Genomic DNA, 17682 nt, shown 5'->3' with positions numbered 1-17682 from the left:
GTGTTCACCATGACCCATTCACCAATTCGGCTTGCTAGGCCTTGAGTTCAAATCCCAGCACTGCCAAAAGATTCACCTTGATGTGAGAAGCCAGTTATTGCACCTATTTTCCTGTGTTGTGCAAGTACTGGGTCTCAGCTAGGATAGAGAACACATAGGCAACTCTATACTCATGGGAATAGGTTATCCAAGTCAAAACATTTATATCTGTCAACCAATACTCAAGAAAATATGCAATACATCAATGAATAAGACACAAAATAAAGAGAATGACTACACCAAATTCAAGATGCTGCCCACCCATGTATGTTAATATAGATCCTCTCTTTAAATGATGAATTTATGACTATTTTGGCCCTCACCAGGGCTTCATGTCAGGTTTTGGGAATGGCCTAGCTCCTTAGTTCCTCACAGGTTGGTGTGTTTACCATGACCCATTCTGACCCACTCACCAATTGGGCCTGCTAGGCCTTGAGTTCAAATCCCAGCACTGCCAAAAGATTCACCTTGATGTGAGAAGCCAATTGATCCACCTGTTTTCCTGTCCCATAAAAGTCATGGGTCTCAACGAGGATGGAGAATTCTATATAGACAACTCTATAGTCATGGGAATAAGTTGTCATCCACATTAACACAGCTATATCTATCACCATACTCAATAAAATACACAATACATCCATGAATAAGAAACAAAATAAAAAGAATAACTACACTGAATGCAAGATGCATATCACACCTGTAGGTAAAGAGAGATCCTAAGTTTAAAAAAGGTGGGCTTGTTATTTTGTCCAGTGCTGGTGCTTCAAATCACGCCTTGGACCAGGCCTGACATTCTAGTCTTCAAGAATGGTGAGCTTCCCCTTCCCCCAAAGTGCAACAGAGCTACTCAGACTCCAGTTCAAATCCCACCACTGACAAAAGATTCATTCTGTTGTCAGAAGCCAGTCGTTGAACATGTTTTCCTCTCCTGTGAAAGTCCTGAGCTTCCACTAGGATGTAGAATGCATAGGCAACTCTATAACCATTGGAACAGGTTGTCATCCATGTCAGCACAGTTATACCTGTCACCATACTCAGTAAAATACACAATAACTCCATGAATTAGACACAAAATAAGGAGAATACTTGCACCAAATGCAAGATGTTGTCCACACATGTATGTAAATATAGATCCTATGTTTAAATTATGAATTTATTACTATTTGGCCCTCCCTGGTACTCGATGTCAGGTCCTGGGAACGGCCTATCTCCTTCGTTGCTCACAGACTGGTGACCCTTGACCCTTTCTCCAATTGGGCCTGTAGGCTCTAAGTTCAATTTCCAACACTGCCAAAAGATGAATCCTGATGTGAGAAGCCCATCGATTCACCTGTTTTCCTGTTCTGTGAAAGTCCTGTGTCTCAGATAGGGTGGAGAATGCATAGGAAACCCTATAGCCATGGTAATAGGTTGTCATCCATGTAAGCACTGTTATATCTGTCACCTTACTCAGTAAATTACACAATACTTCCATAAGACAGACAATAAGGAGAAGTACACCAAACACAAGATGCTGTCCACACATATATGTAAATATAGATCCTATGTTTAAATTATGAATTTATGACTATCGTGGCCCACCATTGGGATCAATGACAGATCCTGGGAATGGCCTAACTCCTTTGTTGCAAACAGGCTGGTGTGTTCACCTTGAGCTATTTGCCAATTGGTCCTGCTAGGACATGAGTTCAGATCCTAGCACTATCAACAATTGGATCATGGAGTAAGAAGCCAAGTGTGAAACCTTTTTTCCTTTTCTCCGAGAGTCCTGGATGTCAGACTTGATGGAGAACACATCTACAAATTTAGATCCCATGTAATAGGATGTCATCAATGTAATAAAGGCAATGGGTGTCATCACTGTAAAATCAATGGTAAAAAATTAATAAAACAAAAAGTACAAGGAACAACACATCAAACGTGTACGGACTGAGCATCCATAGGTAAGTACAAATCTTGGCTTTACAATGTATATAAATAGTATGTTTTCCAAAGCTGGAGCTTGAATTTTGCTTAGAGTACAGGCCTGATTTTCTTATCTTCAAGTACAGTGAGCTTCCCCTTCTTCCACAGTGCTGCAGATTTACCCAGACCCTGAGATCAAATCCAAAGCCTGGCAGAATAAATGGGGTGAATTGCAAGCCAGGGAGCTAATTTCTTTTAATTTTTTTTGCTCAGCAGGGGGCTTGAACTCAAATTGTGGCAACTCTGCTTCAGCTTCGATCATCCTATGCTGTGGTGCAGCTACTGGACCCACAGCAAGTCCTTGGATCCTAGACCCCTAGGCCTCGTGTGGCAAAAATATACAGAAAAATGAGGTGAGATGGCCTTTTTATATTTTCTTCCTTTGCATGGTGACCCTCTTGTGTCTGAATGACACTGTTGCACAGGGTACTTCACCTTGCATTGCTGAAGGTTGGCAAACTATTGTGGAAGCCATAGGCCCACGTGGCAATGTAGGCCCTGATTTCGAATCCCCATCCTGACACCAATCAATGACAGGAGATACTAAGAGACTCATTCCCATCCATGGGAATAACAAGGTAATCCTATCAATGTCACAATTGAATTAGTTGATTGTGAATGAAGCTCCTATAAAATCAGACCCATCATTTCAGGAGACTGATTTTATTTAATATGTATGAAGCATTAAAAGAATACTATTACATACAGGAATGCAATAATTTCAGATATTGATTGATTTAATTAATATTTTGTTAAGAATGAAAATGACAATAATTACATGGAGGCATAATATATACCCAAGAATTAGTAGGAATGTAGTCTGTATAACTAAATAATATATAGGCATCTCTGGCACTCTATAAAGATATTTATTTATTAGAGTACTACCATCTGCATGTCAGTCTGTTCTTATTTTGTCAACTGCTGTGGCTCTATCTCAGGTACTTGGAACTGACTGTCAGCTCAATTTGCCACAAGATGGCATGCTGACACTCACCCATTCATAAATTGGGCCTTGCAGGCTGTGATTCAGATGCCAGCATTCCCAAACAATGAATCGTGTAGTAAGAAGCTGATGGTGACACATGTTTTCCTTTTCTGTGAAAGTCTTGGGTGTCAGGAAGGATGTGCAATACATATGCAAATCTATATCCTATGTAATAAATGTAATCACTGTTCTATGTGTAATAATAGTCAATAAAATGAGTAGTCAATACATGAATAAAACAAAAAATAAAATGAATAACTACACTGAATGCAACATATGTATATAAATATAAATCTTATATTTAAAATACACACAAATAGGATGTTTTCTAGTGGTGGGCATCGATTTCAGGCTTAAGGAACAGACCTGAATTTCTTGAATACAAGGAGGCAAGCTTCCCCTTCCCACACAGTACAACAACAGTGTTACCCAGACCATGAGTTCAAAACCCAGTCATGGCAGAAAAAATGGCATCTCCATGCTATGTGATGCTCAATTCTTAGGTATTTCATTTGGGCTCCATTTAATGAATGTGATTGTTTAAATGTTTCATAAAGTATTAATTAAAATCGACCAGTGTCCTATAATATAATTGTGTATAATTTTAACCTTGAAATATTCAAGAACTGCCCATTTAATCATAACATACATCACATTCCATTGGTAATCATATGAATAGTAATGAGTTTCTTAGGATCTCCTGCCATTTGGAGGTGGCAGGACCAGGATTCCAACTGTGGGCTCCAGCTCCTACCACTTAAACCTGAGGATAGGGAACTCACAAATCTGTCCAAATACATCAGTAAGACTAATGATTAGGCAGGCACCAGTGTCTCCCAGCAGTCCTCCCTGATACTTACAAGATTGTGATAGGAGGATCATGGTCAAAGTCACCCTAGGCAGGAAAGTCCTTGAGACTCCTGTCCAACTTGTGCCAACAAAACCAGAAGTAAAGCCGTGTGGCTCCATTGGTAGAGGGCTAGCCTTGATCAAAAGCAGCTCACAGACTGTGCCCAGATCCTGAGTCCAAGGTCTGGGACTGGGAACAAACAGACATACACAACAATCTGTGCAGCCATCCAGATAAAGCAGGTCATCTTCTTGCCCCCAACTGTATTGGACAGAGTTCCCTGGGAAAGGGGCTGCCATCATCTTGACTCTGCCCATTCTGCCTGCATCCCAGGATTCTGGCCAAACCTTCATTCTTTCATGGTTCTTTCTGACCAATGGGATACAAGAATGGTGGCCATGCCCATATTCCATGCTGCCCAGTAGCACTGGCATTCCCTCTGTAGGTTGACACCACTACCAGCAGTTGAGGAAGGTAGAGGTGGCTGAGTGATGAGCAAGAGACTCGAGGCCTAGGAGGAGAGGCCTTGCTCAGGCCCACAATGTGCCTGCCTGTGCTCCGGCCCCCTTCTCCCCTTCCCCGTGGCACAGCATTTCAAACCTGGTGCTGCTGGCTCAAACCCATGTTGCCTCTTGGATTCCTCAGGCAATGGTGCAATAGTGCGCCACCAGCCAGCTTGTGGGCCTGACCTGGTCCTGGCCTCCTTATCCTCTGCTCTGGGCCTGATGTCTGCCATACCACTGCCGTTGCTGTTCGCCCCACCTGGAGTAGTTGCCAACAGCTTTTGTCTGCAGCACATGTGAGTGGTGCCCACACAGGCCCGCTCCCTGTGACCCCATATCACCCCCCATCCTGACCAGGACTGCACCTCCTCTGTGCCCCACAGTCTGGCCCACGCCCTGACATAAATGTGCCTCAGGGGTGGGTGTGGTGTTGACTCAGAATCTCATCCCCATCCCCAGCATCTAGTGTCCCAGGAAATGGGGAGATGCAAGGTTACGTGAGGAGTGGACGCCACAGAGCCCCTGGCCTGGAGCAGTGGGAGCCACACAGCCACACATCTGTACCCTTCCTTTCCTTGGTGGGAACCTGGTGGCTTTAGTCAGAGGTGGGGAGCAGCATGTCCACACCTGCCTTCTGCGGTCTTTTCCCTTTTTCTGGGGATGGGAGGCATTGGATGCAGAAGATAGATCCCCTTTGCAGTGTGAACCCTTGTTTTCTGTGCTCAGTCATCCTTTCACCTGAAGACAGAGAGACAGAGACAGAGAGACAGAGAGAGAGAGAGAATCTTTCTCCTTGTACAGCCTGACTGTGCTCAGGTGAGTCATCAGTTGGCAAATTGCAGGTGCCACATGGATGAGTCTTCTGTCACCAGTCTGGATGTGTGTATGTTTGTGTGTGTGTGTGTGTGTGTGTGTGTGTGTGTGTGTGTGTGTGTGTGTCTATGTGTGTGTAGAAGTGGGTTGTAACAAGAAGGCTGAATGCTTTGGTAACTTCTACCTGCTATTTTTGTGGCATGCATGGTCTTCATAGTTGAAGTCTGGGAGCACTGTTAAATTAGAAGAATAAGGGATCTGTATACCCTGGAGCTGCATAGGCCCTTGGGCCTGGTTGGTGGCAGTGGGATCTTGGGAGGACCTAGGAGTACAGCCTGCAGGGGATGGCTCCCCGGAGGACAGAGAGCATGGCCAAATTTAGTAAAGATATCAGTCCTGCTAGTATGGAGTGCAACAGCATAGGTCAGACTCTGGGTCTTCTCATCATGACCTCTGATGGGTTAGGCCAACCCTATTTTAAATCTTGAGCTGTTATCTTCCGATCTCAACCTCCTGAGTACCTAGGATTAAAGGCATGAGCCTCTGGCACTGGGACTCTGGTTCTTTTTGGTATATTAAGGTTTGACCTCAAGGCCTTAGGCTTGCCAGTCAGGTCTTCTACCAGCTTTTCTGTCTTGGGCATTTCTGAGATGGAGAATTAATATATGCTCAGACTGGGGTGGATCACAATCCTCCCATCTGTGACAGGCATGAGCCACCAGGCCCTGTCCCCTGTAGTTGGAATGGTAGACATGTAGAGCCATGCTCAGTCAGTGGTTTAGATGGATTGTCCCAAACTCAGTCCACAGCAGCCCATTTTTGACCACAGGTGAAGCTCTGGGTTGGATCTCAACCATTGGACTTCAATCTACTCATAGGACAGTTGTGAGGAAACAAGGGATTAATACAGAGGGATCTCTGGAGCAAGGCCAGGCACAGAGGGAGGGGCTGTCAGATACGGTTTGTGGCAGTTCTGTGAGAATATGACAGGAAGATACCCAGAAAGATCTCAGATGGTGGGTGTTATTAATGTTGTGACTGGTATGGGATTATGAAACAAAACATGACTCTCTTTAATACCCAATCCCCATGAGGAACGGGATCCTTCACTTTGTTCAGTTTTGAAGCTGGGGAAACTGAGGCACAGAGAAGCAGAGTGACCTACTCATGACTCCCAGCTGAAAGAATCTGGGCCTGACATCTCTGCCATGCTCCCTAGATCAATGGGTGTGTTATTCAGTCTACTTCTTGTGGTGGGAAGTCCATTTCTTTTCAGTCGTGGGGCTTGAACTCTGGGCCTGGGCTAGCTCCCTGAGCCCCTCAGCTCTACTCTAGCACTCTACCACTTGAGTCACAGCACCACTTCCAGTTTTCTTGTGGTTCTTTGGAAATAAGAGTCTTACATGTGTTCCTGCCTGGGCTGACTATAAACCACAATCCTCATATCTCAGCCTCCATTGTACTTAAGATTATAGGCCTGAGCCACAGGAACCTGGCTTAAGTGTAATTCTGACCTTCTTTCTTTTTTTCTCAATCTCTCAGGAACTGATTGAATGGGTGCTGGAGGAGGTGGCCCAGCATCCCCAACGTGGTTGGTACCAAGGTGGCCCTCTCATTCTGGAGGTGGGCTGTGGGTCAGGAGCTGTCTCGCTCAGGCTATTGTACCAGTTCCATGAGGTAAGTCCCTCTGTGCCATGGCTAGACCGTAACAGTTATTCGTTGTCCATCTAGCCTTACTGGATTCAGTACTGTGATCAATGCCCTTTTCTAGCAAAAATTTCTGGCTGAAATTATGATACATAGTTAGAGAATGAAAATGTAATGCCATCTAAAGAGTCATTTAGGGTTCTGGGAATGTGACTTCACGGTACAATGATTGCCTAGCATGCATGAAACCCTGGGTTCAATTCTTCAGTAACACATAAACTGAAAAAGAAACACTGGAAGTGGTCCTGTGCCTCAAGTGGTAGAGGGTTAGAATTGAGAGAAAAAAAAAAAAAAAAAGCTGAGGAATAATTCCCAAGCGCTGAGTTTCAGCCCCAGGACTGCCAAAACAACAACAGCAACAACAACAATGAACATTTAGTTAGTAAATGCAAAATAAAGAACCCAAACTTGGAATATATAGTTGTTCCTCCCATCCTGATACTTGACAATAGTCCCTAATTCATGTACTTTACCTATGTTAGGATACTGTGTTGAAAAAAAAGTTTTGTTCACTTGGTCATGGCAATTAATGCCAGGAATGTGCTTAGATGTCAGGTGAAGATTAATTCTGGAAATTCAAAGATTCCAGGCTTTTGAGTGGGGTCACTGCTAATCACAATGAGAAGGGTAGTCTATGTGAGATTTGGAAATCATTTTGGCCAGTCATAGCACCAAAAATTCAGAGGCTAATTAACAGTTATGACAGAAGAGAAGGAATAACTCCAGATGGAAGGAAAGAAATGATAGTATCTAAGGTATAACAGAACAGTTCTAGGGAACCATATTTGGTTATTGAAGAACTAGTTATCAACTAGGCTTATTCCTCATTTCCTTTAGCATTCTAAATCTCTTAGGCTAGATAAATGTATCTCCTTCTATGCTGTTCTTTCATACCTGATCTCCTTTGCTTTCTAAAAATCTGTCTTTCTATACTTGTCTATAAACATTTACTGATACTAAATACACCTATACAGATGTCACAGGATGCTAATGTAATGGCCACATAGCTCATGAATCATTAATGAAACAAAATGGAAAAGGAGGACATAATTACTGCTACCTCAATTTTTCTGAAAAGCTGCAATGTCATCATTTGGTTAAAATTTCCATTCTTTGTCTACACAGTGTCATTCAGTGCACATAAATGCAAATATGAGCAGGGTGCTGGTGGCTCATGCCTGTAATCCTAGCTACTCAGGAGGTTGAAACCAGAGGATTGTGGTTCAAATCCAGCCTGGTCAGGAAAGTCCATGAAACACTTATCTTCAATTAGCCACCAGAAACCCAGAAGCGGTGTTGTAGCTAAAGTGGTAGAGCATTCTTGATGAGCTGAAGAGCTGAGAGACAGTGCCCAGGATCAGTGTTCCATACCCACCATCAACAAAAAAGTGCAAATATGGCGTTAAGTTTCCCACAAAGGAATGATGAAGTCAATAGAAATCTTCCCAAAGGAGTCAGTACATGTACTTTTGCTGAGTTATTTAAGTTATGGCTTCTTTGCTGAACATATTCTCTTCTTTAAAAATTGTCAAATATTAGCTTTATAGTAAACTTCATCTAATATTTCTTGGTTCAAAAGAGAAGTCCATCCAGTTGATGTCACTTAGCTTTCTTACTGTCTTAGTTCAAAGCCAACCAGGCATGAGAGTCTGTCAAACTCTTATCTGTAATTAAACACCAAAAACCCAGAAGTGAAGTTTTGGCTCAAGCAGTAGTGTACTAGCTTTGTGGGCAGGTGGGAAAGAAAGACAACTGTTCAGGGACAGGGTCCAGCATCTGAGTTCAAGCCCCAGAACCAGAACAAAATAAACAAACAAGCAAACAACACAAACCCTAGGTATTTCTTTGGGACTCTCCTTAAAGTAGTAGTGGTCTGAGAAGAGGCTGGTTTTGCTGATCATACTCACTGGATCCTGCTTTTTTGAAATCTTTATTGCTATGGAAAACTCAGGAACAGACTAAAGGAATTGATAACTGACTCCTGCAACAAGAGAATCATCTCAAGAGTGAAACATCCATCCATAAGACACTTCAAAACCTCCATATCTTTGTTTCTTTGCAGTAGAACACTTTTAAAACAAAGTTATTTCCTTTTGTTCTATGCTGGCCTTCAAATGGCATATTGTTTCCTTCTGTAATATTCTCAACTACAAGTTTACAGACAAGTTTTTTTTTAATTTAATTTTATTGCAAAGATGCTGTACAGAGGGTTACAGTTCCATGAGTAAGGCAATGAGTACATTTCTTGTTGAGCATTGTTACCCCCTCCCTTATTCTCTCACTATCCCTTCTAACATTCTTTAGATCTTTGTAAAGCCAAATTTCCACTGGTATAATTTAATTCTGCCTAAAGAATATTCCTTGCTAAAATTAAAGGAATTTCTGTGGACCTTACAGATCTGCTGACAATAAATTCTAACTTTATTAGCCTAAAAATGTCTATTATGCCCTAAAATTTGAAGATATCTTTGCTGTTTCAAGAATTCAAGGTTGACAGTTTCTTTCCCCCATCACTTTAAAGACTTTGCTCTATGATAGTTCTTAAGTGTGTTTCTCTGTGTGAATTGTGTCCTTTTCGTAAAGGCTGATTTTGAGATTTTCTTTTTAGTATATATTTTTTTGTAATTTAACTGTTAAAGCACCTTGGTATAGCACTCTGCCATATAAATTCTAGGGATTATTACCAAACTCCCCTTATTGCTTCTCATGTAAAGATGAGTAGGTAGGAAAACATAGATACTATAGAGGCAAATTCAGTGCTACTGGCTTCAGTATATGAACTCTCCATGAGACAGGCACTTTTATTCTCTTTGTATATAGGAAGCTAGAATGGCTAAATAACTTTTCTCAGTCAGGCATCCAATAAGTGGTAAAACCAATGAGTAAAGAACACACTCAGAAATGTCAGGGAGAAAGTTTCCTTCAAGCCTTGAATTCTTTCCTCGTACAGAAAAAAGGAAAGCAAAAGTCAACTTGAACTTTGTCATTCCTCTATGTTCAATTGCTCTCCTGAGATCAATTTCCATATCTAGTAACAGTTACTTCCACTTACTTCCAGTAACAATCTATGGTGCTGCTCGAGATAAAATGAATGTTTTCTGGCTTCATTGAAATAGCACAAGGACACATTTGGAAATGAGGTAACACGTATTTCAGAGACAATTTAGTAAAGAGAAAATATGAAATTTAAATTCCTTATGAATACTTTATTCATAAGTACATTTTGTTCAAACTTCTATAGTGCTCTGTAAATTAAGGTGAATTTTAAATGGGAAGAAGATTCTCAGATCATTTTTTGTGAGTGTATGTGCTGTGCCTTAATTTCCCAATTGTACATGAGTTAACAGTAAAAGAAACAATAGCAATAATAGGAGAGAGAAGTTCTGTGTTTATATAAAACGGTTTAGTAAAATATAGAAGACTCTACAAATAAGACAACATTGAAACAATAAAGCCAAGTCCAGTATGTAGATTTATGGGAGTGATATAGAGAAAGCATTACTCCTATATGGAACATGAAGCCACTTCCTTTCTAAATCACGCTTGCTAATCACCTAATTTTGTAAAAAGGAGAATGGAAGAATGATTCTGTTTCCAATGCAAGTCATACATGAGATAATGGACTTAAATGGAAAAAAAGAGTGTATCTTGCGAGAATAGGAATTATACTAGCAATGAAACTGGTGGCTAAGATCACATTTCTTTTTTTATCCTTTTCTTATATTCTTTTTGTAGTTGTTGGTCATGGTATTTGAAATCTGGGACTGGGCGCTGTCCTTCTGCAATGCAGCTCAAGGCTGGTGCTCTTCCACGTGAGCCACAGTGCCACTCCCAGTTTTCTGGTAGTTATTGGAGAAAAGAGTCTCCAGAACTTTCCTACCTGGGCTGGCTTTAAATCCCAATCCTCAGATCTCACCACACCCAGCTTAGGATCATATTTCTAACAGTGTACACTCAAGATATGTAATGTATATGTCCATCTATCTTTATATTAATTCTTGCGTTAAAAAGCTGGACTACAGGATAGACTTTACACTCACAAAATTGTTTGTAGTTCAAAAGTTGATACTCCTGGAAAAATAAAACCTAAGAATGTAAAGGAGTCTGAGAAGTTCAATTTGCATCCAGTCTGGGCAGAACAGGCTTTGAGAGACTACCTATAATTAAACAGCCAAAAGCTGGAATACCAGTCATGAGCAAGATTGCTGAATAAGAGCTTGAGGTTTTTGCATACATATATACAAACATACACCTACACACAGAGGGACTTACTTGTGCACACAAAAATACACAAATAAAACAATTCTCAGAATATGTAGAAAAGTTAGAAAACAATAAAAAATATATCCTGAGTAAGACTAGAATCAAGTGATAATTTTTAATATTAGAAAGCCCTCAAGTGAAATTTCCCCCCAAAAGTTGAGAACCTTACATAGGTAGGAATCAGAGATAGTAAGAGTGTCAAGCAACATTATTAACGGGATAGGATTCGTGGAGCAATGAATCAGGGAACCCTGTAGGTACATATGAAAATGTTCATATCTTCTGTCAAATGTTAGAACATCTTTGAAGATAGTACATAAACAGTCTGAGCAGTCAGTCTAGTGGATAAGATCATAGGAGAAATTCAGAATTGCTAGTCTGTTTGTAGAGTAAATAAATAAACTATGGCAGGACAATGTGATACAAGCCTTGTATTCTAGCACTTCGACAGGAGATTAGAGAATGGAATTACATTGCGATATCTTCCATGGACCAGGTAGAATAATTTTGTCTCAACAAAACAAACAAAACAACAAGAAAGGAATACACAGTTGAATTTGGGTCTAATTTTCTCATTATGTTTTGAGAAGTCAAGTTTCCTATTGAAATGCAACTCATATATTTCCTCACTTGTGTTTTAAATGCTCTCTTCATTACAGAACATTCTAGATGCAAATGGCTCATTATTCCCATCCAAAAATTTGCAAAAGTGAGTAAGCACCATTCTTTTGGATTCCAAAGAAATGTTGAAGAATTACAAAAGCTTAAGCCTGGAGAAATAGCAAAGTTCATCTAATGTAGGACTTTGTAGACCTTGCTAAATTAGAATTTAGATTTAAAATATATATTTTGGTTTTGTTTGTAATCTTATATTCTATAGGATACTACAAAATTCTTTTTTGGGGGGAAACAAATATACTTTATATAGATGGGAACAAATATTAAAATGAACAACTGATATTTATTAATGGAAAGATGCTATGACTAAAAATACTACAAAATTCTTTTTAAGTAGAGGGATTAATTGAAAAATTCACAAATGATTCTGGCATTCTATTTTCCTAGAATATTCTTTCAAGAGAGTTATAATTAGAATATAGTTAATAGATAATTCCCACAGTTCATGTATACCATGTTAATGTGAATAATCTAGACAGAGTTGCCAACAAATGGATGACAGTAATTTATAAATTTAGAAAAACAGCAATTTTTTGAGGGTTTGGTTTAAAATGGTACGAAGAGAGTAATTGTGTGACATATTCTTTCTTCAACCTATAAGTAACACAGGAAGCCATTTCCTTATTTATGTGCCTCCGTATACATTGAGGAAAATGCTAGGTTTTGGGTTTGTATTCAACTTTGTTTTTGTTTTATTGGTTTGCTTAGAGCTTGAACTCTTGGCCTGGACAGTGTCTCTGAGCATGTTTTTGCTCAAGGCTCGTGCCCTACCACTTCAACCTCAGTGCCACATTTTGTCTGGCTTTTACGGAGAAGTATATTGGAGATAAGATTCTAAGAAACCTTCCTGCCAGGGTGGGCTTTGAACCATAATTTTCCGATCTTAGCTTCCTCAATATCTATGATAATTAAAAAAGTATAAATATTAATAATATTTGCAAGTGATTGGATCACAAGAATACCAGTGGAGGAAAAATGATGCAGATAAGTTTATTGTGGTGTTCTTTCCAGAACACGGAGGGCATCACATTAGTAGAGGTGTAGTATTTTTCACAATAGAGATAAGCTATTCATGATATGAATTAAGGAATTTTAAGGTGTCCCTTACAAGTTGGAAACTGTTGGGCTAGGATGACTTCATGGCATAAATCTTGGGATTGATGGTCATAGAAATAACAGCTTACTCTGATAAAAAAAATTGCTTACTCTTGAAGAATTAATTATTACAGATGCTTCATAGTTTTATCCTCTATGAGAATGTGGCTATTTTTCTGTTGACTTCTCAATCTGTAACACCCCATTGCAAACTGCATCTATTGCAGAATTTCATAACATGCAAAAAAGTACTGTTTTGAATCTCTCAGGTATGGAATGTTGGGAATTTAAACATTAGTAATTATGAATAGTTATTTCTCATAGGAATTTTGAAAAACACATGTATTCTGTCCTCTTAACAACTTATTTAATTTTAAAAGTTATGGGTTTCCATAGCATTAAAGTGGTTTTCTGTTTTAGAATGAGAAATATTAAATTTATTCTTTTTCAAAAAATTCAGCAAGTATATTATGAAAATATTGTCTAGTTGGATAACAATCACGTTGATGACCCTCTGATAAAGAAGAGGTAATTAATTTGAATTAGATGTCAAATAGTATTGATTTTTAAAATATTACTACATAAAGAATAATATTTACTGTGCAAATACAGTTAAATTACATTTTATGTAGCTCATTTTTTTCAATTTTATTATCAAATTGATGTACAGTGAGGTTACAGTAATTGTAAGGTAGTGAATACAAAACATTTCAAACTTGCTACCCCCCCTCATTTTTCTCACAGTTTTCCTTCACCCCTCACAAGCTGTAATGTACATTTCCAATATATTGTCTTGTGAGTGTTGATATTGCATTGGTTTTCTCTTCGTCCTTTGTCTCACCATTTTGCTTTTCATCTTCCCTTCCCTATTTAAGGTAAATGCATATACTATACAAAATCAAATACAGCAGGAATGAACAATAGGGGAAAAACCCAAAGAAAACAAATCACATAGTTCATCAAAAACAACAACCGCAATTGAAAATTTCTGGTTCCATATCTTGGAATTCATTTTCCTTAGCATCAGCTTATATGGTTATGTATACGCAGTACAAAGCCACTGGAAAATAATAGCTGCATGGACACCATATCATGAAAACATCATGTTAACTTTTTGATGGTAAAGGTGGAATTAGGATTGGAGAATTCGCGGTTCTGATAAAGGAATTTCATGAGTTTTAAAGTTTGACAGGTAAATTTGAGTTGTTCAAAATTTTTAACAACTTAGCCTATTAAGAAAATTTAAAATTGCCTGGGAGAATAAGCTTTCATGCAAAGAAATTCACGGAGACTTAGTAGAGAGGAAGCAATGTGGGTGAAGATGCTCATTTTCACACTAAACAAACAAACCTCAGAAACGTTGCTGTAAATCCTGTAGGTTCCCTTGGAATTACCCTTACCCAAGAAATATATTCTTACCGTTTGAAACAAGGATATACTGGAATTTAAATTCAAATTCTTAAAAAATAAGACATCAAAATTTGTGAATTTACCTTTAATTACCAAACAGTAATTCTCTGAAAAAGATAATTTGAGTCAAAATATTTAGGGAGAAAGTGCCCTCCACAATGAAAGAAGGTGTTGGGATTACACATTTCTGTTTGTAACACTTTCCACAATGTCTTTGCATGTGAAGCAGTGAAACACAGAAAAAAATCTGATTGGATACTTCAAACCAATGATTTCACATTTCTAAGTGGCTCATGTTATCCTTAATAACATGAGATAGTGAAGACTTCTCTTATTACATAAGCCAAAATGTTTTGGGTTCAGAAAAGAATTGAACAAATGGAAAAGGAAAGAAAACATAGTTCTTAGAAAGCCTAGCTAAGCGTATTGGCTTCAGCAGTGAAGGGAGGCCAAACTTTTTTATATAAATTGTGTTAATATTTTTTTTGGAGGTCCGGTCGTGGTGCCTGAACTCTGGGCCTGGGCGCTGTCCCTCAGCTCTTCAGGTCAAGGCTAGCACTCTACCACTTGAGCCACAGCACCCCTTCCGGCTTTTTTCTTTTTGCTTATGTGGTGCTGAGGAATCGAACCCAGGGCCTCAGGCATTCAAGGCAAGTGCTCTACCAAAGAGCCAACTTCCCAGCCCTAAACTGTGTTAATAATTTTACTACCAAAAGTGATTTTACAGAGCCTATTTGGCTCACTTCAATACAGAACAGATTGAATGAAGATATGAAAATAAATTCCACGTCCAAATGAGGCAACTAAAAGAGTTTTAAAAGAGAAATCATGAAGATGTAACAGTGGTGGAGCCCATATAGGCCTTCAGCTTCACTAGACTTGAAGCCAAAATGCTGTGATTAATTGCAAATCAGGCAAGAGCTAAGAGGAGGACATAGAAACAGTACATAGAAGCATTGTCCTTTTGTAACAGACACTGTCTTCCTAGGTATAGGTGATTTAACTCTACTCTCCTCCATACATCTTGGTGAACAAATGCAAGACCAAGAGAAAAATAATCTATTGAATAATTTTGCATAGAATAACTTCATTGTTCCTGATATGGTATCTAAGGAGAGTCTTAAGATAGAAGATAAAAGTGCGGTATTTTTCAGTTTCCTCTAACCATCTTCTTAGCAAAATATATCTTTTAGGTTAGAATTGATTGAACCAAAAAGTGATGGAGTACTTATTTTTGTGGGGACTTTAGACACAAGAAGACTTTCAAGGTAAAAGAAAAAATGCAGTCAAATATTTGTGATCAGAGCTTCTTGGACTGTTTGCTGGAGACAAAGTTTTACATTAGATTTCTTCTCATTGACATAGATGTTGTTTCGTGGCAAGCAAATTCAAGAGGGAAGTTTAATAGACTCGCTGGCCAATTAAACAGCATGAAAGAAGAAAATGGCAAATAATATTTAAGGAATTACTTTGTCAGAAGAAAGAAGGAAAAATATAATTCAAAATCAATTGACTTAAAAGTATTAAGAAAGAGTAGTGAAGAGAGATTAGAGAAAACATAGAGGATTGTTTTCTCTCCAGTGGAGTAATGGGTTCTTGATCTTGTTTCTTCCATTCTGTCTTCACAAGCTATCAAGTGTGTCTCATGACTGGATTATACAGTTCAGACAGAGAACTCGTAGAAGAAATATAATATTTGCAGCAGATGTAGGTGATTTATAACCTTAGACAATCTATTTAAATCTGTTCAAAATTCTCCCCTATCCCAAACTTCTCTCTTTGTACAGCTTTGTTTGCTTTTCCCAAGACGACCTTTCCTTCATTAACTGCTTAAAATTTGGGGAGGTCATATTCATACTTTCTAGAGATTTCAGGTTGGTTGTGATTTTTGTGTGTTTTTGTTTTTTTGTTGTGTTTTTAACTGAATTTCAAAAGGTTGTGCAAGTGTTACAATTAAATATATCCATCTAATTGTCCAATGCTCTTTGATCAGAGTCACTCCTTCCATCATTCTCAACCAACCCCTTCTCCAAGATTTATTTCAGATTTACCACTTCCTTTATCATATGTATACATTGAGTATTCTAGCTGTACTTGCCCCTTGTTCATTTTTCATTCATTCTATGTCTTTACTATAATTCCTTTCTGTTTTCAACTTCCTGATAGTCATCCTGTTACACTGTCTATTAATACTTTGAAAGGTTTATGTACATTTCATGGAGTTTCCATACTGCATATGCTTGAACTGATGTCAGCTTATATTTCCATAATTCATTCATATTTTCAAGACAGGAGACGTGAAGCACCTAAACATGATTTTATTCTCATCCATTTGGAAAATTAATCTTTAGTCAAAAAGAAAGTAAAAAAATTGGCATAGAATGTATTCCTAACTACCAGTTTTTATAAATGGCTTTGTACAATGGTGTGATTGTTTTATTTTACATGGGATAATATTTTCTACTACCTATAAGTTTTGGAAAAAGAAGAAAACTAAAATGTATTCCTATAGAGGAATATGATAGAAATAGAAGACAGATTTTATGTTTGTCATATCTCTGATGAGTACCCATATTCAAGACTTAAGTCATATTTCTTCCTATGATAGACAGATAGGGAAAACATATTATTACATATGATAAGACAACTACTTGTGACTTTTTAAAATGTACCTTATTAAATGATGACATTTACTTTATTAGCTAATATTTGGGTTTGAAATTTGGGAGGCTGATCTATTTAACACATTTCTGGAAGGCCCCTACTGAAAAACACAAATTGTGGGTGGTACTATTTCTACACTTTAATGAATGGTTGAACGTGTTTGGCATTAGTGCTGGGTAAATAATTCAACTCTATTGTAACTTGCTCCCTACACTTGAAAAACTTGTAATGTCACTAAGTATCATCTATTGTCAAATGTTATTTTGGCGAATGTGATTTTAAAAAGTTAATTTGAAAAGGAATAACTTTCAGAAGATTAAATCTAGATTATCATTGGTTTGAGAGTGACATTTTTATACCACTGAAACATGTTGTACTGAAGTCCCAGTGTTTTGAAGCACTTAGGATCTTCTCAATGTTTTTCTGAATTACATTTGAACTCTAAGTAAATTTTTCTGGGCCTTGGTAAACCAATTATGGATCTATCCTTCCAGGAACTACTTTTTGGCACACTTATGCAGGACTAGAATCTTTCATTAATCATAGGGGAGGGGTATTAAAAATAACCTTATGACACTTTGTGAACTTGTTCATCATATGGGCTGGTAATCTGTAAGTTGAATGTTTGAATTGTCGTACATACTCTCAAATTTTGTGATCTCATCTTTCATTTTAAGTTGCCGTGCATTTCACAATTGCTTACTGCT

This window comes from Dipodomys merriami, unplaced genomic scaffold (assembly GCF_024711535.1).
Source record: "Dipodomys merriami isolate MVZ:Mamm:240054 unplaced genomic scaffold, mDipMer1.0.p SCAF_1779, whole genome shotgun sequence".
NCBI classification, from domain to species: domain Eukaryota; kingdom Metazoa; phylum Chordata; class Mammalia; order Rodentia; family Heteromyidae; genus Dipodomys; species Dipodomys merriami.
This window is presented reverse-complemented; position numbering follows the sequence as displayed.